The following is a 24283-nucleotide window of genomic DNA, read 5'->3' as shown; positions in this document are numbered from 1 at the left end:
TAACTTGTACCCTCGCCCATTGACTCGGTACAGGTACCCCCTGTATATAGCCTCGTTATTGTTATTTTATTATGTACATTTTATTTTGACTTTGGTATGTTAGGTAAACATTTTCTTAACTCAAAATTTTCTTAGAAATGGCGTTGTTGGTTAAGGGCTTGTTAGTAAGCATTTCACGCTAAGGTCTACACCTGGTGTATTCGGTGCATGTGACAAATACAATTTGATTCGATTTTCTGAATGTATTTAAACATTTCCAATGTTACTTTCCTTTTGATCTGTCTAATTCAAATGTTTTATTAATGCTCAGAACAAGTTATTTAACAGATTACAGAAGATAAAGGAACACCATTTCATTCCCTCATTAATCAAAGAAAAAGTTGGCCAATTGGGAATATATTCTCTTTCATCTTGGAAGGTGCAGTAGGAATCTGTGCCGCCATAATAGACATGCCCAGAGCTTGTTTGTTTAAGTGTTACTTACCATGAGAGGCAAGGCTGCCGGGCTATAGCCTGGTGTAAAATACACCTCCATTGTTTTCATTATTCTAATAAGCCTCTCTCAAGTGTGGGTATTACTATTAATGAGCCCAAATACCCTCACAGTTCCCTCATTAGTCCATGGGCTATTGGAATGCGCAACTACATTTAGAAGCATATTTGAAGTGAGAGATTATTGGACTTTTTGTGGTAATTGTACTGCGAAGGAGTGACTTTACAAATTACGATGGAGTTATTTTGATAAGACTCGGTTGCAACTGTAGTCACAAAATGTACCCTTACCCGTATGCATGCACACGGACCTGAGAGGGTTTGCAACTGTTGCCAAAACACTGCTTTTCCGAGTGACAGTCCTGTGAGATAAAAAGCTGAGTTTGGGCTGCACCAGGAGATTTGTGAGCCAGTAATTGAGCGCTGAGGTCAATGTGTCACCTGCAAGTTAAACAGCTCCCAGGTTGCCATGCATCACTAATGAAACGTTTCACTCTCGCCGACAGCCGCCACCTCTGTCCTCCCTCCCTCCCTCCCTCAGTCAAATGCTCTCTTTCCCCCTCTTCAATGAGAGCAGCTATACTATTAGTGGCTGTTGTGATCACTCTGGTGTGTAAAACAATCTAAAGCTGAGTATAATCTACCGCTCGGAAATGTCTAAAAAAAAACATGTATTTGTTCCAAATGGATAATTACATTGGCTATAGTACATGTGAAGATCGTGCTGAGCCAATTTTTGCCCTTCACATTTCAGTAGTTAAATCCGCTCCTCATAGCTCTTCTGAACAGTCAAATCTCTGCTGACTGAGGAACAGAAAAGAGTAATTTCCATTTAAATTATATCATTCCGTGTAGTTTAGTGGGGACCCGGGTCCCCGGAGTGTCTCCCCTCTCCACAAGGGCAACGTACATTTTAGCTCAGTGAGAGAAAGTAAACACAGTAACTGATTTCCCCTTGAGCATGGACCTCATGACTGTTGTAGGTTTCGTTGCAATGTGTTTGTGTTTCAATGAATCTCGGTTGAGTGTCTTTCATCCATGAAATGCAATTGGCTAGACCCACAAGGTATGTTAGTATCAGAATGGCAGCTGCTCAGACGCTCTAGCACTGGCGTACAGAGACATTGAATTGAATACATTGGCACAGGTACAGTACATGCTTATACATGCAAACATGTAAACACACACACATACCTGCCCACCCATAGAGCCAAACAAAGCATCCATAGATCTCCAGTTGTCATTAGCTTCAGACTGTGTGTGTGTGCGTACATACGTATGTGTGTGCTCGTGTGTGAAGTCCTCTGAGAAAGCCAATCAGATGTAACACTGTGTTCAGTAATTACAGTTAACAACCCATCTACACATCCCATCTAACAAAAAGGTGGGAATTCTGTGTTTCACAAAAACACACCAACCTATCAATATGTACAAAATCTGGCAAAATTATACAAACAAATATTTCAAAAGGATGCCCCTTTAGAGCTCCCGTTTTGAATAAATACTAATAAGTTAAACACAGATAAAGACCAAGTATTTCACATTTTCTTCAATATTTTCTTCCCTGAAAAAATAAGTTACTAGTGAATCATGGGGGAACGTGTGTATGCATCACACGTTTTTCTCTATGACAGTGTACCAACTACTTTAATTCACAAATAGCCTGTTTAGGACATACTGAAGTCATAAATAGATGTACAGTATTGCAGAGTACATTTGTCATACCTGCCTCCATTTCTAATATGCCCATAATGGACAAAGAGACAATGTGTTTTTCGGAGAAATTAATGTAATTGTGACAATTTCCCAACATCTGTTTCTGAAAAAAATTGGACTATGTCCCTGTTCCACAGTCTGCTTACCATCTGCAGGCTTGTCAAATCTGGAGTTGTTCCATTTCTCGAAAGGAAAATTGTGGCAATTAAAAAGGCGCTGTGTTTATGGATCGCCCACCATAAGTCTCGTCCCAGTCAGTCAATAGATACGCAGCCATAGGGTGGAGGCAAGGAAGCAAGGCAACACTCATAAGTCGTGAGAAGCGTTAATTAAAACAAACACTTAACTCAACTCTATTTATCACAAACAGACCTCAGTTAAACATAATGCTTTTTTACTTACCCACTCCTCTTGGAAACATCACAAACTAATAGCTTACAGTTGCATAGATCGGTCAGTTTGATACTTACTGCCAAGTCTCTATAATTGAGGGTAACGTTCAATAATGTATGCTCTTCATTTAAGGAGCTACTCTGGACTTAATTGTTTTCACACCTGTGCCATTTTCATTTTCTAGCCAGTCAGTCATAAATCCCCTTGTGACAGAGGGAATGGAAGCTTGTTGTGTGCAACAAGGAGTGTCATTGGCCCTTTGTTAAGGCCTGCCACAGAATTTGGGGAAACCATTCCTAGCGCACCAATGGATAGGAACTGTCATCGAGTCCAACACCTCGGACAAGCTGATGTTGGAAACACATGAAAGCCATTGAGGGCATTACTAGAATTGTGAGTTTTCAATGGCTAAATAATTTAACAGTGTGCCAGGGGTACTTGCTACTGTGATTTCAAAAATGCAGAGCCTGTTAAATATTTTTTTAAATCTGAAATTATACTTTTGTTACATTGTTTGCTAACTCAGCTATTTAGCTAGCTCTCAGCCTTATTGACCACCGAACATTGCTAATGCTAACTAGCTAGCTAGTTAAAATACAGTGCCTTGGAAAAGTATTCACCCCTCTTGGCATTTTTCCTATTTTGTTGCATTACAGCCTGTAATTTAAATTGATTTTTATTTGGATTTCATGTAATGGACTTACACAAAATAGTCCAAATTGGTGAAGTGAAATGAAAAACATTACTTCTTTCAAAAAAAAATTGAAAAGTGGTATGTGCACATGTATTCACCCCTTTGCTATGAAGCCCCTAAATAAGATCTAGTGCAACCGATTACCTTCAGAAGTCACATAATTAGTTAGATTGCACACAGGTGGACTTTATTTAAGTGTCCAATGATCTGTCACATGATCTCAGTATATATACACCTGTTCTGAAAGGCCCCGGAGTCTGCAACACCACTTAGCAAGGGGCACCACCAAGCAAGCGGCACTATGAAGACCAAGGAGCTCTCCAAACAGGTCAGAGACAAAGTTGTGGAGAAGGACAGATCAGGGTTGGGTTATAAAAAAATATCCTAAACTATCAACATCCCACGGTGCACCATTAAATCCATTATTAAAAAATGGAAAGAATATGGCACCACAACAAACCTGCCAAAAGAGAACCACCCACCGAAACTTACAGACCATGCAAGAAGGGCATTAATCAAAGAGGCAGTAAAAAGACCAAAGATCACCCTGAAGGAGCTGCAAAGCTCCACAGCAGAGAATGGAGTATCTGTCCATAGGACCATTTTAAGCCATACACTCCATAGAGCAGGGCTTTACGGAACAGTGGACAGAAAAAAAATATAAAAAAAATAACCAAACATTTTTGTGTTTGCCAAAAGGCATGTGGGAGAATCCCCAAACATATGGAAGAAGGTACTCTGGTCAGATGAGACTAAAATTGAGCTGTCTGGCTATCAAGGAAAATGCTTTGTCTGGCGCAAACCCAACACCTCTCATCACCTTAGGGAACACCATCCCCACAATGTTGTGGGAGCATCATGCTGTGGGATGTTTTTCATCGGCAGAGACTGGGAAACTGGTCAGAATTGAAGGAATGATGGATAGCGCTAAATACAGGGAAATTCTTGAGGGAAACCTGTTTCAGTCTTCCAGAGATTTGAGACTGGGACGGAGGTTCACCTTCCAGCAGGACAATGACCCTAAGCAGACTGCTAAAGCAACACTCGAGTGGTTTAAGGGGAAACATTTACATGTTTTGGAATGACCTAGTCAAAGCTCAGACCTCAATCCAACTGAGAATCTATGCTATAACTTAAAGATTGCTGTACAGCAGCGGAACCCATCCAACTTGAAGGAGCTGGAGCAGTTTTGCCTTGAAGAATGGGCAGAAATCCCAGTGGCTAGATGTGCCAAGCTTATAGAGACATACCCCAAGAGATTTGCAGCTATAATTTCTGCAAAAAGTGTAACTACAAAGTATTGACTTTGGGGTGGTGAATAGTTATCCTGTTAGGGCTAGGGGGCAGTATTGACACGGCTGGATAAAAAACATACCCGATTTAATCTGGTTACCACTCCTACCCAGTAACTAGAATATGCATATACTTATTACATATGGATAGCCTGTTAGGGCTAGGGGGCAGCATTGACACGGCTGGATAAAAAACATACCCGATTTAATCTGGTTACCACTCCTACCCAGTAACTAGAATATGCATATACTTATTACATATGGATAGAAAACACCCTAAATTTTCTAAAACTGTTTGAATGGTGTCTGTGAGTATAACAGAACTCAAATGGCAGGTCAAAACCTGAGAGATTCCTTTACAGGAAGTGGCCTGTCTGACCATTTGTTGAACTTCTTTTCCATCTCTATCATTTACTAAGGATCTCTGCTCTAACGTGACACTTCCCACGTCTTCCATAGGCTCTCAGAGCCCGGGAAAAAACAGAATGTCGTCATCCCAGCCCCAGGCTGAAACACATTATCGCCTTTCTCAAGTGGCCGATCAAGAGACACTGGCTTATGCGCGTGACCCCGACCGCCCCCGCCTTTGGGATTTTTTCCTCTGTTTGCCGAAAAGGAGATTCCCTGTCGGAATATTATCACTTTTCTACGAGAAAAATGTCGTAAAAATTGATTTTAAACAGCGGTTGACATGCTTCGAAGTACGGTAATGGAATACTTAGAATTTTATTGTCACGAATTGCGCCATGCGCGTGACACTTCTTTACTATTTCGGATAGTGTCTGGAACGCACGAACAAAACGCCGCTATTCGGATATAACGATGGATTATTTTGGACCAAACCAACATTTGTTATTGAAGTAGCAGTCCTGGGTGTGTATTCTGACGAAGACAACAAAAGGTAATGAAACTTTTATAATAGTAAATATGATTATGGTGAGTGCTAAACTTGCCGGGTGTCTAAATAGCGAGCCCGTGATGCCTGGGCTATGTACTTAGAATATTGCAAAATGTGCTTTCACCAAAAAGCTATTTTAAAATCGGACATATCGAGTGCATAGAGGAGGTCTGTATCTATAATTCTTAAAATAATTGTTATGCTTTTTGTGAACGTTTATCGTGAGTAATTTAGTAAAATATTAGCGAATTCCCCGGAAGTTTGCGGGGGGTATGCTAGTTCTGAACGTCACATGCTAATGTAAAAAGCTGGTTTTTGATATAAATATGAACTTGATTGAACAAAACATGCATGTATTGTATAACATAATGTCCTAGGGTTGTCATCTGATGAAGATCATCAAAGGTGAGTGCTGCATTTAGCTGTCTTCTGGGTTTTGGTGACATTATATGCTGGCTTGAAAAATGGGTGTCTGATTATTTCTGGCTTGGTACTCTGCTGACATAATCTAATGTTTTGCTTTCGTTGTAAAGCCTTTTTGAAATCGGACAGTGTGGTTAGATTAACGAGAGTCTTGTCTTTAAATGGCTGTAAAATAGTCATATGTTTGAGAAATTGAAGTAATAGGATTTTTAAGGTTTTGAAAATCGCGCCACAGGATAGCAGTGGCTGTTACGTAGGTGGGACGAATTCGTCCCGCCTAGCCTAGAGAGGTTAAAAAACACCCTAAAGTTTCTAAAACTGTTTGAATGGTGTCTGTGAGTATAACAGAACTCAAATGGCAGGTCAAAACCTGAGAGATTCCTTTACAGGAAGTGGCCTGTCTGATCATTTCTTGAACTTCTTTTCCATCTCTATCTTTTACTAAGGATCTCTGCTCTAACGTGACACTTCCTACGTCGTCCATAGGCGCTCAGAGCCCGGGAAAAAACAGAATGTCGTCATCCCAGCCCCAGGCTGAAACACATTATCGCCTTTCTCAAGTGGCCGATCAAGGGACTCTGGGCTTATGCGCGTGACCAGACCGCCCCCGCCTTTGTGATTTTTTCCTCTGTTTGCCGAAAAGGAGATTCCCTGTCGGAATATTATCGCTTTTCTACGAGAAAAATGGCGTAAAAATTTATTTTAAACAGCGGTTGACATGCTTCGAAGTACGGTAATGGAATATTTAGAATTTTATTGTCACGAATTGCGCCATGCGCACGACCCTTATTTACCATTTCGGATAGTGTCTGGAACGCACGAACAAAACGCCGCTATTCGGATATAACGATGGATTATTTTGGACCAAACCAACATTTGTTATTGAAGTAGCAGTCCTGGGAGTGCATTCTGACGAAGACAACAAAAGGTAATCAAACTTTTATAAAAGTAAATATGATTATGGTGAGTGCTAAACTTGCCGGGTGTCTAAATAGCGAGCCCGTGATGCCTGGGCTATGTACTTAGAATATTGCAAAATGTGCTTTCACCAAAAAGCTATTTTAAAATCGGACATATCGAGTGCATAGAGGAGGTCTGTATCTATAATTCTTAAAATAATTGTTATGCTTTTTGTGAACGTTTATCGTGAGTAATTTAGTAAAATGTTAGCGAATTCCCCGGAAGTTTGCGGGGGGTATGCTTGTTCTGAACGTCACAAGCTAATGTAAAAAGCTGGTTTTTGATATAAATATGAACTTGATTGAACAAAACATGCATGTATTGTATAACATAATGTCCTAGGGTTGTCATCTGATGAAGATCATCAAAGGTGAGTGCTGCATTTAGCTGTCTTCTGGGTTTTGGTGACATTATATGCTGGCTTGAAAAATGGGTGTCTGATTATTTCTGGCTTGGTACTCTGCTGACATAATCTAATGTTTTGCTTTCGTTGTAAAGCCTTTTTGAAATCGGACAGTGTGGTTAGATTAACGAGAGTCTTGTCTTTAAATAGCTGTAAAATAGTCATATGTTTGAGAAATTGAAGTAATAGGATTTTTAAGGTTTTGAAAATCGCGCCACAGGCTTGAAGTGGCTGTTACGTAGGTGGGGCGAATTCGTCCCGCCTAGCCCAGAGAGGTTTTAAGCACGCTCATGTTTTCAGATTTTTTTGTCTTAATTTTTGTTTGTTTCACAATAAAAAACATGTTGCATCTTCAAAGTGGTAGGCATGTTGGGTAGATCAAATGATACAAACCCCCCCAAAATACATTTTAATTTCAGGTTGTGAGGCAACAAAATAGGAAAAATGCCAAGGGGGGGTGAATACTTTCGCAAGCCACTGTAACTTATTTTCTATGTTAGCTAACTAAGTTACTTGTAACGGGTTGGCAGTCGTGGTGAAGGAATGAGGCACAGGAAGCAGCGAGCACAGGGTAGTGGTGTATTTAATTTACACTCACACAAAACAAATACTCCCAAACACAGGGGAGAAAATACACACAGCGTAAAATAGCGCCGACACGAATATGAGCCGTCACTATCGTAATAATCCCGCACAACACGGAAGCGGACCAGCTAACATAAATAGCCCCGCTAATTAACCAAACTAACACAGGTGCACAAAACCAAAAAGAAGGGAAAACCAAAAAAGGGAATCAGTGGCAGCTAATAGGCCGGTGACGACGACCGCCGAGCGCCACCCGAGCAGGAGGGGGCGCCACCGTCGGTGGGAATCGTGACTTTACTGGAAGAGATAAGACAAGGAATGAAGAAAGCAAATGAATAAATCCAGAACTTGGGCTTGAATGCAAAATATAGATGTTTATTAAAACATCATAATGCCCCAAAAAAATCATAGTGCAAGAAAGTGCATAAATGAAAGGTTAAAACAAAACACAAAAGTTTGAGGCTCAGTGAAAAAAAAAGTTTGAGGCTCGCAAACAAATGTAAATTGTTAAAACGTTTCTAGCCTGTTTATCTACGAGTAACAAGTTTGACATGTTGTGCTCAACCCACTAATTGTTTTCCACCACAAAACAACAGCAAATGTCCAAAAAGAGTAGAACCAGCTCACCTGAGTTTACAGTATGATTTGACTATTAGATGTTCAATGTTTCTTTTGAAAAAAATACTTTAAATGAAGTTTCACCATATTAAAATGAGAGTTCAGTTCACGTAACAGAGTTTACCTTAAAATTAATGACTAATATCATTAAATAAATAATAATCTTCAGAAATGACTTTGCCAAAGCAACAACATAACTAAAGCCTTACAATGATGGTGAACGTGCAGAAATGCAGAATTTGGACACTTTAGAAAGTCTTTATTAATATTACAAATATGATTTATAGAATTTTACATGTGGTCTATATTAAAGGGCACTTCGTTAAATATTGGTGGATAATTTCTACTTAAAAGATCAAAGTGATCCAAAACGTACTAATTTCGTAGAACAACCCAAAAGCTTAGCAGAGGCCGGAGAAAAATAATGTGGTTACCATATTCATCAAGTTGAAGTTCAGGCTCAGTGCATTGTTTATCATTCCCACCGGGTGATTTGATTTAGAAATAGAATGCTTTTCACGAAGGCCTGGGAGACGCTCTCAGGAATTACAGCAGAACAAGGAGTAAACAATTAAAGGAGGGTCAGAATGCTATATAATGTCTGCCATTGCTAAGAATGCATAGCCTATTTGTGTGATTATGGTATGTGTGTTTGCTCTTGATGCTGGTTGTGGTGTAAATAATTCATACTGTTTTAAATGGACTTAACACTTAGTGCAGCCCACTGAGAGCCATAATTTGTTTATGCACTTTTTCTAATGCAGAAGCAGTTTTAGACATACATCTTGAGTGTTTTGGATAAGTAAGTGACATTACAGTATGCGGCTGGTATGTAAAATGCAGTTCACAAGTGAAATGACAGTAATACAATAGTTCAAACGTGGCTTCCTCTGGTAACTACACATTAATGAGGATGCTCTCTCCCTCCTGGTGTGATATCTCACATGCGGAGGAAGGTGGTCTTAGCATGTGCCTGTCATTCAAGAGTAATGCATGCCATAATATGTTTATGTTCTATGGATATTTCATTCTGTCACATGAGCAGTTCACAGCTAAATGTCTTTATAAAGTCCGCCTCTCACTGTGAAGGCCTTCACTAACATTTCAGCCAGTATGTGTCAGGGGCGGAGATTATGTGTATGTGAATAGAGTGTGCAGGCATATCTGTGCTTGGGCATTAAAAAGGGGAGGGGGTTGGCACCAGAACTGCCTACAAGGTAAGCTATGTTGGCTCGCTAACCTTAAATTCAGCAAAAGAAGGTTGGCTTATTCACAGCAAAGAGAACATCAATAAGCAAGGATAGGTAAGGTGAACCCTTGCTAGACTTCCACTTCTGTCTAGTGAGCTAATAGAACGTCATGGCCCTGGCTTTCGAATCTAGCCCTAGACCCCAGTAAATACTACATTATTAGTTTCAGTTTTCCTATTGTGTTTTCTCAATACAACACATTAAAGCATATTTTAAGATACTCATCAGTGATCTGAGTAGGGTGACTAATTGAAAAAACTAAGAAGCAAGGAAAGCAATTTGCTCTGTTCAAAATGACTTCTTATCACACAAATGCCATGATCCAGCAGGTTCTGCTCTGGTTTGGTTAGGCCTAGGATAAATAAAACTTAAGTCAATTATATTATTCACAGAAACATGTACGTTTGGATTCAAGCAGACATTGCAGATGCTTTACATTTTCACAGGCCAAGAGGTTTTGTGTCAAAATAGGAGTATGCTGATCTACATAGGTCTTACAGTTTTTTCTGAATGCTTAAACACTAACAGTGATTCTTGAAGCACTATCTCTGGAACCATTAACTCTTAACTCATTACCAAGTGTGCCAAACTGAATGCACATACTTTGCTTTAGACTCAGTTTGTAATTTTATAACACACTTTTTGCAAAACTGTAAACACAACTCACTGCTTTACACACAGGTTGCAATTTAATAACACACTTCTAGCAAAACTGTAAACATTGGTCTCTACATTGCTACATTATTTACAAACCAGAGCTTGAGCACTATAAATAGGCCACAGGTAAACATTTGAATAGGACAACAATGGAGGCCAATATTGGAAAGAGAGTAAGAGGGGTCAGAACTAGAGGAGGACGAGGAGGAGGAAGAGGAGGACAAGAAGGTGAAGAAGTAAGAGGAGGAGGAGGAGAAGGAAGAGGTGAAGTAGGACGGGGGAGAATGAGAGGACGGGGAGGAGGAAGAGGAAGGGGAGTCAGGAACACAATAACTGATGAAATCAGAGCGACTGTGGTTGACCATGTTGTCAACCATGAGATGAGCATGAGGGAGGCTGGGCAACGGGTTCAACCAAATCTGAGCCGCTATACTGTTGCGGGTATCATCCGGATATTTCATAATGAGAACCGGTAAGTAACTGTAAGTGCTGTAATCGTACTGGTACAGTAATATGTACTGTACTTTCATAATGAGAAGGATCTATCACTAAAACCATTCAAATGTTTTTACAGAACTTTTACAGGAAACCAGTATCTGGTGGAAGAGGTCGACTGTTCACCCCAGAGCAGGAGACCCACATTGTAAATACGGTCATTGCAAATAACTGCATCAAATTCAGAGAACTGCAGGACCACAAAATGGCAGAGAACACAATATTCCAAATGTCTACAGAGTGAGTCTCTCTGCACTGTCTCGTCTACTGAAACGCAATAGAATTAGGAAGAAGCAGCTGTACACAGTCCCTTTCGAAAGAAACTCAGACCGTGTAAAACAACTGAGATATGAATATGTGCAGGTAAGTTATACTATCCTATCATTGGTACTGGATCTGGAAGTGTATGGTGCTACATCATATTGACTGATCCCTGTCTTTTCGTACTGTGCTACATTGTTTTGTCTTGTCTCTTTCAGAGATTCATGGAGCTAGAAGCAGATGCAGTGCATCATTAGCTAATATGCTGTTTTCAACCAAGATCTCAGCGATCACTGCCTCATTGCCTGCACCCGTAATGGGTCAGCGGTCAAACGACCTCCACTCATCACTGTCAAACGCTCCCTGAAACATTTCAACGAGCAAGCCTTTCTAATCGACCTGGCCCTGGTATCCTGGAAGGATATTGACCTCATCCCGTCAGTAGAGGATGCCTGGTTATTTTTAAAAATGCCTTCCTCACCATCTTAAATAAGCATGCCCCTTTCAAGAAATTTAGAACCAGGAACAGATATAGCCCTTGGTTCTCCCCAGACCTGACTGCCCTTAACCAACACAAAAATATCCTGTGGCGTTCTGCATTAGCATCGAACTGCCCCCGCGATATGCAACTTTTAGGGAAGTTAGAAGCCAATACACACAGGCAGTTAGAAACGCCAAGGCTAGCTTTTTCAAACAGAAATTCGCCTCGTGCAACTCCAACTCTAAAAAGTTCTGGGACATTGTAAAGTCCATGGAGAATAAGAACACCTCCTCCCAACTGCCCACTGCACTGAGGATAGGAAACTCTGTCACCACCGATAAGCCCACTATAATTGAGAATTTCAATAAGCATTTTTCTACGGCTGGCCATGCTTTCCACCTAACTACCCCTACTGCATTCAACAGCACTGCACCCCCCACAGCAACTCGCCCAAGCCTCCCCCATTTCTCCTTCTCCCAAATCCATTCAGCTGATGTTCTGAAAGAGCTGCAAAATCTGGACCCCTACAAATCAGCTGGGCTTGACAATCTGGACCCTTTCTTTCTAAAATTATCTGCCGAAATTATTGCAACCCCTATTACTAGCCTGTTCAACCTCTCTTTCGTGTCGTCTGAGATTCCCATAGATTGGAAAGCAGCTGCTGTCATCCCCCTCTTCAAAGGAGGTGACACTCTTGACCCAAATTGCTACAGACCTATATCCATCCTACCCTGCCTTTCTAAGGTCTTCGAAAGCCAAGTCAACAAACAGATTACCGACCATTTCGAATCCCACCGCACCCTCTCCGCTATGCAATCTGGTTTCAGAGCTGGTCATGGGTGCACCTCAGCCACGCTCAAGGTCCTAAACGACATCGTAACCGCCATCGATAAGAAACATTACTGTGCTGCCGTATTCATTGACCTGGCCAAAGCTTTTGACTCTGTTAATCACCACATCCTCATCGGCAGACTCAGTAGCCTTGGTTTCTCAAACGATTGCGTCGCCTGGTTCACCAACTACTTCTCTGACAGAGTTCAGTGTGTCAAATCGGAGGGCCTACTGTCTGGACCTCTGGCAGTCTCTATGGGGGTACCACAGGGTTCAATTCTTGGGCCAACTCTTTTCTCTGTATACATAAATGATGTCGCTCTTGCTGCTGGTGAATCTCTGATCCACCTCTACGCAGACGACACCATTCTGTACACTTCTGGCCCTTCTTTGGACACTGTGTTAACAACCCTCCAGACGAGCTTCAATGCCATTCAACTCTCCTTCCGTGGTCTCCAACTGCTCCTAAACACAAATAAAACTAAATGCATGCTCTTCAACCGATCGCTGCCTGCACCTGCCCGCCTGTCCAGCATCACTTCTCTGGACGGTTCTAACTTAGAATTTGTGGACAACTACAAATACCTAGGTGTCTGGTTAGACTGTAAACTCTCCTTCCAGACTCACATCAATCATCTCCAATCCAAAGTGAAATCTCGAATTGGCTTCCTATTTCGCAACAAAGCATCCTTCACTCATGCTGCCAAACATACCCTCGTAAAACTGACCATCCTACCAATCCTCGACTTCGGCGATGTCATTTACAAAATAGCTTCCAATACCCTACTCAACAAGCTGGATGCAGTCTATCACAGTGCCATCCGTTTTGTCACCAAAGCCCCATATACTACCCACCACTGCGACCTGTACGCTCTCGTTGGCTGGCCTTCGGCTTCATAATCATCGCCAAACACATTGGCTCCAGGTCATCTACAAGACTCTGCTAGGTAAAGTCCCCCCTTATCTCCGCTCACTGGTCACCATAGCAGCACCCACCTGTAGCACGCGCTCCAGCAGGTATATCTCTCTGGTCACCCCTAAAGCCAACTCCTCCTTTGGTCGTCTCTCCTTCCAGTTCTCTGCTGCCAATGACTGGAACGAACTACAAAAATCTCTGAAACTGGAAACACTTATCTCCCTCACTAGCTTTAAGCACCAGCTGTCAGAGCAGCTCACAGATCACTGCACCTGTACATAGCCCATCTATAATTTAGCCCAAACTACTACCTCTTCCCCTACTGTATTTATTTATTTTATTTATTTTGCTCCTTTGCACCATATTATTTATATTTTATCTTTGAACTTTCTTCAAAATACAAATCTACCATTCCAGTGTTTTTCTTGCTATACTTTATTTACTTTGCCACCATGGCATTTTTTTGCCTTTACCTCCCTTATCTCACATCATTTGCTCACATTGTATATAGTCTTTTTATTTTGATTTTTTTATTATTTTTTTTTTTTTTTTTTTTCTTTTTTTTTTTTTTTTTTTATTCTACTGCATCATTGATTGTATGTTGTTTTACTCCATGTGTAACTCTGTGTTTTTGTATGTTGTCGAACTGCTTTGCTTTATCTTGGCCAGGTCGCAATTGTAAATGAGAACTTGTTCTCAACTTGCCTACCTGGTTAAATAAAGGTGAAATAAAATAAATAAAAAATATATGTTGGCGAGGCAGGTTTCAACCTTGCAAAAACAAGGGGCCGCGGCAGAAATATCATCGGACACCGTGCCATCATCAACGTCTCGGGACAACGTGGTGGCAACAAAGCAATGTGTGTGGCTATTAGTCAAAACGGCGTCCTTTACCATCATGCAATCCTAGGCCCATTCAACACTGCACATATGATCACATTTCTGGACACCAGGGGCCAGAGCTGCCCAGATACGTTATCATCTGGGACAATGTTAGTTTCCACCAGGCTGCTGTGGTCCGCAGTTGTTTCGCAGGTCACCCACTTTTCATCACACTCAATCTCCCCCCTTACTCTCCGTTCTTGAATCCTTTTGAAGCATTCTTCTCTGCATGGCGTTGGAAGGTGTATGATTGCCAGCCCCACCAACGCATACCCCTTCTACAGGCAATGGAGGAGGCTTGTGGAGACTTCGATCAGGGGTCATGCCAGGCCTGGATACGACACTCCAGACAATACTTTCCACGCTGACTTGCTCAAGCCAACATCGCATGTGATGTGGATGAGGTCTTATGGCCAGACCCACAAAGGCGGCTAGATGTAGCCACATTTTGATCTGTTCTTTTTTTTCTAGCACAAATGTTTTTGTTTTCTTGTTTTCTTTTGTTGTTTGAGGAGTGTTAGAACATAAAAAAACAAATTAAAAAAAACGTTTTCCCCTTGTATTTATAGTGTGTTATGTTCGGAACACACATCCATACTTTACACATTTGGATACCTGTGTGTATGTGTGTTTACTACATGTATGACAAAACTTTATTGCAAACTACTATAGCCTGCACACAGAAAAAGAAAAAGCCACAAGTGTTATTCATTCAAACTAACAGTGTGTAGTTGGTGTGCTTATTCAAATGATGGTTTGTGTGTGTACTGTATTAACACAAAAACTGTTTTTTTAAAGAGTTTGAATAGTTTTGCAAGATTGTTTGCTTTTGCAAGAGATGTATAATTTTTTGCTGGTTTGGTGTAAAGTTTTGTGGTTAATGTGTGGAGTTTTGCAAAAATAGCCTAGAGTTTCAAAGATAGTGCCTAAGCTATCAGAAAAAACGATAATACATAGGCCTCTCCACCTAGAGGGATCTCTGAGACAATGGGAGTGAAAATAACAGTGGCTGATGCAGATAGAGAAATTACAGTGTTTTAATTATGAATAATTTATAATTATATTACAGTATACCTGCATTTGCACAGCAGGACCAAAGAAACATACCTATATAATTAACATTGAGTAAATGGAATATTTGAATGATAAATAAATGGACCTCCCTCTGGAATGAGTTTGACATTTAGATGATTCCTATCATGGGGAATATAGTATCTAATATGCGTTTATAATACCGGTTACTGTATATGTGCAATATGGGCATAATATCCACGCATTATGTGTTTTTAGATGATCAGGGAGTGAATTAGTATCTCAGTAATTGCATCTCTAAATGAGATATTACGTCTAAAGTGCAGCTAGCAAATTAGGGTTGACAGGCAAAATCTGGAAGCAGCAACCTTATGGATGAAAGCACTTACATGTGCAATATAATTGTCACGTTTGTCGTAAAGATGGGACCAAGGCGCAGCGGGAATGTGTAAACTCATCTTCTTTTATTAGAAGGAACGTGAACACAAAACAAAAAACAATGACGACGAAGACAGTCCTGTCAGGCAAAACGCTAAACACGGAACAACTACCCACAAAAACCCATGAAAAAACACCCCTACTAAATAGGACCTTCAATTAGAGGCAACGAGAAACAGCTGCCTCCAATTGAAGGTCAAACCAATAAACTAAGCATAGAAATAGGTAAACTAGACACAGACATAGAAATAGACTAACATAGAACATTTCCCAACAAACCCCGAAACACATTAAACAAACACCCACTGCCGCGTCCTGACCAAACTAAAATAACAAATAACCTTTTACTGGTCAGGACGTGACAATAATGCCCACACCTAGTAGTAGAAGTCATAGTATATGTACATACATCAGGGACACACAAAAAATACCAATAGAAAACACAGACCAAGAGGTTTATAACTAATTTCCCAAGTACAGATGCTATCTTGTTACAGTTCTCCTATGAGATTTGTTAAGTTGTTTGACAAATCACATTTTCAGACACTTAATAAGGAGAAATGGAAAAACAAATAATGCATCTTGAGCAGCACGGTGACTTAAAGTGCTCCGCTAAGTACACGCTGATGTTTTGTGCAGAACACCATTATTGCGAAGGAGATTTTACATTTTTCACAACACAAGTTTGCTATGTACTGTATATGTCCCACATGAGATTGGTCGCACCTTAATTGGGGATGACAGGCTCGTGATAATGGCTAGAGCGGAATAGGTGGAATGGTATCAAATACATCAAACAGATGATTTCCATGTGTTTCATGCCATTCCATTTGCGCCGTTCCGGCCATTATTATGAGCCATCCTCCCCTCAGCAGCCTCCTGCAATACATACATTCCTGCCAGTGACGAATCCTATTTTTTCTATGTCTCCCATTCTTGAAAAAAACCCCGTCTTTCTCTGTCTCAAAGCTTAAATAACACAGTATTGTAAAATGGAGTGATACAAATCTATGTCTCCAAACTAAAGTGTATTAAAGGCACCACTAGTTAGTTATTCAATGGTTTTACCTAATTGCTGGAACAATCCCGTTGGATTCAACATGTCTGGATTCAAAGATACTGACATCAATTTCTGACTATTATGTTGATACAATGGTTTTATTCAACTAGAGGGAAAATCTACTGTATAAATACGGCAGTGTGGGTTTGTAATGAGCCTGATATAGCGGTGATTAGACTATATATCACACTGCTTCCCTGGTGTCACCATTGGATATTCGTGGCAGGCCCATAAACTTGACCGTGAACGCCTCGATCTATGTCAGTGCACTGATGCAAAGATGGAGAGAGGCTTCAGATTTCTGCAGTGTCATGAAGCTTTCGAGTAAACAAGATCTGTCTCTTTGGTTCACTGACATTCGGGCAGAAGAGTCATTGATGCAGGGCAGACAGTTTTGGCACACAGTTTCCTGCCTACCAAGGGTTTTGGGCTCGGCTTATTGAGATCCCCCTTTTTGAAGACAGCATAAGTAGAAGGGAATAGATTACTTTAACAGAAAGACCTTCATCTGATGCCCGGGGGGTTAGAACCAAACTTTTCTAAACAATTTTGTGGAGGCGGGTGTGAAAAGTCATGCCTTTGATGAGGGCACAGTTTAAATGGGTATGAATTCCTAGACTCGAGAACCCAACTCCACATGAAAGAGTTTTGAAAATCAGAACAATCTACAATGTGCACACCCTGGTATGCATTTCTGGCCTCACATATTGGAACGCGTTCTTTAAGTAGCCAATATAGTTGAATAAGTTCCATCAAATCCACAGCAGTTGTGCTATGAAGCTGTCTGGTGAGTAATAGATGACTGCGTCATGTGACACCGTACACATGTAGAAGACATGTTTATGAAACAGATATATGAGGTGTGACAGGGAATGAGCATAGAGAGGCCGTACACGCTGTACACTGTACACACAGCTAGAGGGGAATGGCAGCATTCCATCACTGGTGCCGTGCATTGAGACAGCTAAAATGTCAATCTTTATGGCACTCTATGACAGAGAACGACTAAATGCAAATGTCATCTCCATTAATGAATAGACTATATTACACACAATTAATTATGCATGACATCTTGCCTGGCAGCACACTAAGCTAAGCCCATGCAGTATATATCACCCAAGACTATTTCTAACCTTTTATGAAAACTACAGGTATAGGCTATTGCTGTAGATTTTCAGCGTCACCATACAGTTCGTCATCTTACCGTTATTGGCTGAAAAGTGGCCAGCAGCTTTCCACAAATTAAATCAAGGCCCTTTCTATACTTTTTGGACCACTTGTGAAATATTTACAGATCTTAGACAATCTTGCTGTACATTACATTACCAACGCTCAGTAGATGACACTTTCCAGCACAGTATAAGTCTCCAGATATGCAGGAATGGTCTATTCATTATGAATATCCATTAGAATATCTCCCTCTTCAGCAAAGCATTTCTTTTATCTAGACAAACAGAGTATAATTTCATACTGCAAATCAATGAACTAATCTGCTCTTTCTACAGTCATTAAGGAATTGCCTATCCATAACAACAAGACTTGTAAGAGTAACATCAGTTTCGTTAGGTGTTGTTATGTGCTCAGTTTAGTGTATATTACAGCTAATCGATTTCTCTTTCACTGGTGTTTTAGAATCAGGATCTATTGACTTTATTGACATGCGGTGCAAACAGCTAATCCTCTGCATTTACTTCCTATTGATGAATGTAATACTGCTCTCACATTTTGCAGCCTGGCCTCAGAGCCATATGAAATATACTTTATCTATTTCTGAGCACCTCCAAGACATATGGTACATACTAATAGTCTAGTTACTTGAGACAGAAATGAAAGTAGGGAGGTCGGGACGATGGGTGGGCGTAATCTGCAATAGTCTAGCTGTCACGTCGTGACCAGTAAAGGGGTTATTTGTTCTTATAGTTTGGTCAGGACGTGGCAGGGGGTATTTGTTTTATGTGGTTCAGGGTGTGTTTGTGTAAGTGTTCATGTAGAGGGGGTATTTGGTTTACATGGTTCGGGGTGGTTGTGTATGTAGAGGGGTATTTGATTTATGTATTCCGGGGTTTTTGGGTTATCGTTCTATGTTAGTTTATTTCTATGTTCTGTCTAGGCGTTTGTATTTCTATGTTTTGGTAATGGGGATTGGGGCCTTCAATTGGAGGCAGCTGTCTATCGTTGCCTCTGATTGAAGGTCCTATATTTAGGAGTGTGTTTGTTTTGGGAATTGTGGGAGATTGTTTCTTGTTTAGCTGTGTGTGTGTGTGTGTGTGTGTGTGTGTGTGTGTGTGTGTGTGTGTGTGTGTGTGTGTGTGTGTGTGTGTGTGTGTGTGTGTGTGTGTGTGTGTGTGTGTGTGTGTGTGTGTGTGTCTGTGTGTGTCTGTCTGACGAGACTGTCCAGTTCGTTTGTTTTTGTGTACGTTGTTTGTGTTTTCCTTCTTCCCTAAATAAAAAGAAGATTAGTATACATTTTCCCGCTGCGTTTTGGTCTACACCCTACGACACCCGTGACACTAGCAATCAAATGTTGCATGTTAGAGTAGCGTCAAGGACAACTGGAGCATTTTAGCTAACCCTTCCCATAACCTTTATTCTAAACTTAACCCAATTTACCCAGCTTGCTATGTTTGTTCACCGAACCTTTGTTGTTTTAATTCTCCTAACCTTTGTTGTTAGTTCTCCTAACCGCCAACTTAAATTGTTCCTGTAATTGTCCTTTGTTTTTACAGCGCAACAAGCAACCTGGTCTCAGATAAAGACATGCAATACTATACGTCAGCCAAGACATATGATAAGTTACATCATCCAATTAGAATGCTATTGTACGACCAGGTAAGATGTATGACACCGTACATCCTCTAATTCTTATCATATTGTGTGACCACACTTTAATTCATAATGTAACCTAACGTAAAATAACATACTAAAAGGCATGTCACAGATTTACTTACAGAAAAATCTAAATTCCCCTGAGACCACGATTCATTTTTATAATTCCGCTCAATCCATTTTGTTTATTTTCCAGTGTTATACAGATGTCAGGTTGTTTATCAAATTGATTTCACCAAAGCGCTTTGCACACCCTATTGTGCTTGTGTCTACATTGTACTGTATACGTCTCATTTTCTTCTGGACTCCTTCCAAGAAGTAAGATGTGGGACTTATGTCTCACAAGAGGAGCATCATTTATTTCCAGAAGGAAGGGCACCCTTCTAAATGCTTCTTATGCAGTTTATTATTACACCTAAAATGCATAAAGTCAAGAGGTGATGAGAAGATCTATTGGTCCCTTCTCTAAGGCTCACAAAGGTGGCAAGACCACTGTGGTTTATAGGAAGCTGTGTGGTTCTTAATATAGCAAGTTGCTCCATTGAGGCCTTATGAGGTCAGTCACTTTCAACTCCAGCAAAGTCCTTCTAGAAAACAGAGTTGGTTGGAGATGGAGCAGTACTGGCATGTTGACAGAGAGTGGAGAGACTGAGATAGCAATGATATTGCTATTCACTGGCCTGCACTACAACCTCTGAGATGATGGCTTCGGCCACTGAGTCTGTAATGTCTCTAGTCCCTGTGTGTCTACAGTTTCATCTCAGCCAGCAGGGTCAGTCTGTCAGCTCCCTATGGCTAATATTGTGTCTCTGGAGCAGCAGGAACCATGTGCTGCCCCCTCACCTCCTGGGTAACCCCATGGGTAACAGAGGGAGCTGACAGGCCTTGATTGAGGAAATACCAACTGAAGATAATCAGCAGGATATAATTACTGTGATTATACAAGTGGAAAGCCTACGTGATTAGGGATCCCTTGGTTTTTATGACAAATGAGAGAGCGGCATTATCATGGTTTCAAAGCAAAAGCAGAATGCAAGGTCAGTTACTGTTGAAATGGACTGTACCTGTGTTCTGTGCACTTGTATTATGAATACCTACAGTGTATACAGTAAAATGTGAAGAACCTTTCACAAACCATGAGGATGATGTTAGGTTTTCATTTATTTCACACTGCCTAAATCCAAACAAACAGCCTATTAAGACATCTCTCATCTTTAGTGCTTGTAAGTGAAGAGTTGACTTTGCATGGTGGAGGTTATTTTTCAGTAATTGGCTCCCTGTGTGTTGTTGGGAGGGTGGTAGCTGAACATGTGCTTTGTCTGCTTGCTTCCATTAGCCTAACGTTACATTTGTTCCTGATGAGTGCTGAGGTGAGCATCTGTGAGGTTAGAGTAGGTACACAAGACTGTTGGTCGGAGGGATGTCCGGGCTTACCAGGGAATTGCCTCCCTCCTGCTGCAAATTACACATATTTTGCAAATGGTGCATAGTAAAGCTGATACAGTAGAACATGACAAATAAATAGTGTATTACAGTGATGCCTTCATTGAAAATATATAAAGTGTGAAAAAGAGGCAGAGCAAATGCAATAACACAACAATTTCTCAATACCTTAGGATTAATTGTAAGCAGTTGAATTAATCCCCAGATACATCAGTACAGACTGTTGTTACAGCTACTCCCACTGGCTGGGTCATGAGATGATAGATAATGTTATGCCATTGGGGCCTGTGAGAGAATTAATAGGGATATTACTTAACCATGCCATTGGAAAAGTAGTTAGCTCTCTGCAGCACTACGGAAATGACTCCCTCAAGATGAATAAGTATGAAAATGAATGATGGTTCTCTGCATCATAAGTCAAAATGCTTAGCCCTCAGGTAAAGGTTTAATATTTAAAGACCACCCAACACTAACAATTCACTAATCTCAAGCCGATAGATATGAACATATCTGAGAAGCTATGTGAGAAGAGACAGAAAAAGAAGGTTGTTCTGTTCTCCCTAACACTTGTTCTTGATTATTTTAACTTTGCATATGAAACAAACCCAGCCTGAGGGGTAGCAGTGAGAGTGTGTCTGACAGTCACAGGAGTCAGTGGGCCATCATCTGGATGTGCCGCGAGAACATCTGGACCACTCACAACATCCAGGGGACTACAGCTGTTCTCACAGCTAATGAAAGGAAGAAGAGAGGTATCCATGCACACCTCGCAAACCTCAGATAATTTCACTTTTAGCATCCTCTGATGTGACGTTGAGAACTGTAAAAGTAGACCAAAGGTAGTAACACGTTAACACATTACTGAGGTATGTTATGGTATGAAAAGTTTGAAACTGTATTCATAACAAAGTAATGTTATATAGTGTGGCATGAATAGGTTGCAAACAACTACATTAGGCTACAATATTGAATAGATAAAAAGCCAATAGTGTGCAGACCCTTATTGGAACTTCTTATCCATGCCTGGTTGTTGTGCTTTGCCAGTGAGATGTCTGAGTTACTATGCAGGTACCTACAATGCATTTGGAAAGTATTCAGACCCCTTGACTTTTGCCACATTTTGTTACGTTACAGCCTTATTCAAAAATTGATTAAATTGTTTTATCCCTCATCAATCTACACTCAATATCCCATAATGACAAAGCAAACACAGGTTTTTAGAAAGGTTTGCAGATGTATTTAAAAAAAATACTGAAATATTACATTTCTCCCATTCTTCTCTGCAGATCCGCTCAAGCTCTGTCAGGTTGGATGGGGAGCGTTGCTGCACAGCTATTTTTAAGTTTCTCCAGAAATGTTAGATTGGGTTCAAGTCCTGGCTCTGGCTGGGCCACTCAAGGACATTCAGAGACTTGTCTTGAAGCCTCTCCTGCGTTGTCTTGGATGTGTGGTTAGGGTTGTTGTCCTGTTGGAAGGCGAATATTTGCCTCAGTCTGAGGTCCTGAGTGCTCTGGAGCAGATTTTCATCAAGGATCTCTCTGTAATTTGCTCCATTCATTTTTGCCTCAATCCTGACTCGTCTCCCAGTCCCTGTCACTGAAAAACATCCCCACAGCATGATGTTGCTACCACCATGTTTCACCTTAGGGATGGTGCCAGGTTTCCTCCAGATGTGACGATTGGTATTCAGACCAAAGAGTTACATCTTGGTTTCATCAGACCAGATACATTTGTTTCTCATGGCCTGAGAGTCTTTATGTGACCTTTGGCAAATGTGCCTTTTACTGAAGAGTGGCTTCCATCTGGCCACTCTACCATGAAGGCCTGATTGGTGGGGAACTGCAGAGATGGTTATCCTTCTGGAAGATTCTCCCTTTTCCACAGAGTAAGTCTGGAGCTCTGTCAGAGTGACCATCGGGTTCTTGGTCACCTCCCTGTCCAAGGCCCTTTTCCCCTCATTGCTCAGTTTGGCCGGGCAGCCAGCTCTAGGAAGAGTCTTGGTGGTTCCAAACTTCTTCCGTTTAAGAATGATGGAGGTCACCGTGTTCTTGGGACCTTCAGTGCTGCAGAAATGTTTTGGTGCCCTTCCCCAAATCTGTGCCTCGTCACAATCCTGTCTCTGAGCTCTACAGACAATTCCCTTGACCGCATGGCTTGATTTATGCTCTGACATGCACTGTCAACTGTGGGACCTTATATAGACAGGTGTGTGCCTATCCAAACCATGTCCAATCAATTGAATTTACAACAGGTGGACTCCAATCAAGTTTTAGAAACATCTAAAGGTTGATCAATGGGAACAGGATGCACTTGAGCTCCATTTAGAGTCTCATAGCAAAGGGTCTGAATACTTATGTAAATAAGGTATTTCTGTTTTTTATTTGTAATACATTTGCAAAAATGTAATACATTTGCTTTGCCATTATGGGGGATTGTGTGTAGATTGCTGAGGAATAAGGCTGTAACATAACAAAATGTGGAAAAAGTCAAGGGGTCTGAATACTTTCTGAATGAACTGTACAATGAATGTGCCTCTGGAGTTTTTGAAATAACTCACATAATGACAGTGAATCACGTAATTTCAAATTCTGAAAAAAAAACATCAATAGTTGTTTTGTGGTTTTCATGAGCAACTCAACAAAGGTTGGGCTATGGGCTACATAATGCAGTACTTTGTTTGATGCTAAATGTTAATGCTCTAATTTGTAGCACATTTCTATAGTACACGCTAACGTATTCTGACATCCATCTTGGCAAAGCCCTTGTAGCAATTCATTAAAACTATTTTAAATTGAATTGCTTCCATTTTTAGCCTCCACTTTGCCACCATCAGCCCCTTTTTTAATTAAGGGAGGGAGAGATTGCATCTCTGGTTGATTAGCAAGCATGTTTCATTCATTCAGCAGTCCGGCTCACCTTAACCTACTGGTTAATATAGCCCTTCTTGTGTCTAAACACAATGGAAGCCTCCTACAGTATCCCTAGTGTAGCATGACTGACAGGCTTTTTCCTCACCACAGATTTACAGTATCCGATCAAACTGCACCAGATGCAGGTATTTGATTGACAGCTTGTCAGCTGCACTTCGAGAGGAATAAGTAAGAGAAATTGTGCCATTTATTTTGTTATCCTCCAAATATCTGGAGTTTTCATTTAAGATTCAATCTTTACTTTGAATGAGATCTCCGGGACCGCGGTAACATTGCCTTTAATTAAAAGGTGCATAGCCAAATCCTA

The sequence above is a fragment of the Salmo salar genome, chromosome ssa25 (genome assembly GCF_905237065.1).
Source record: "Salmo salar chromosome ssa25, Ssal_v3.1, whole genome shotgun sequence".
Lineage (NCBI taxonomy): Eukaryota > Metazoa > Chordata > Actinopteri > Salmoniformes > Salmonidae > Salmo > Salmo salar.
This window is presented reverse-complemented; position numbering follows the sequence as displayed.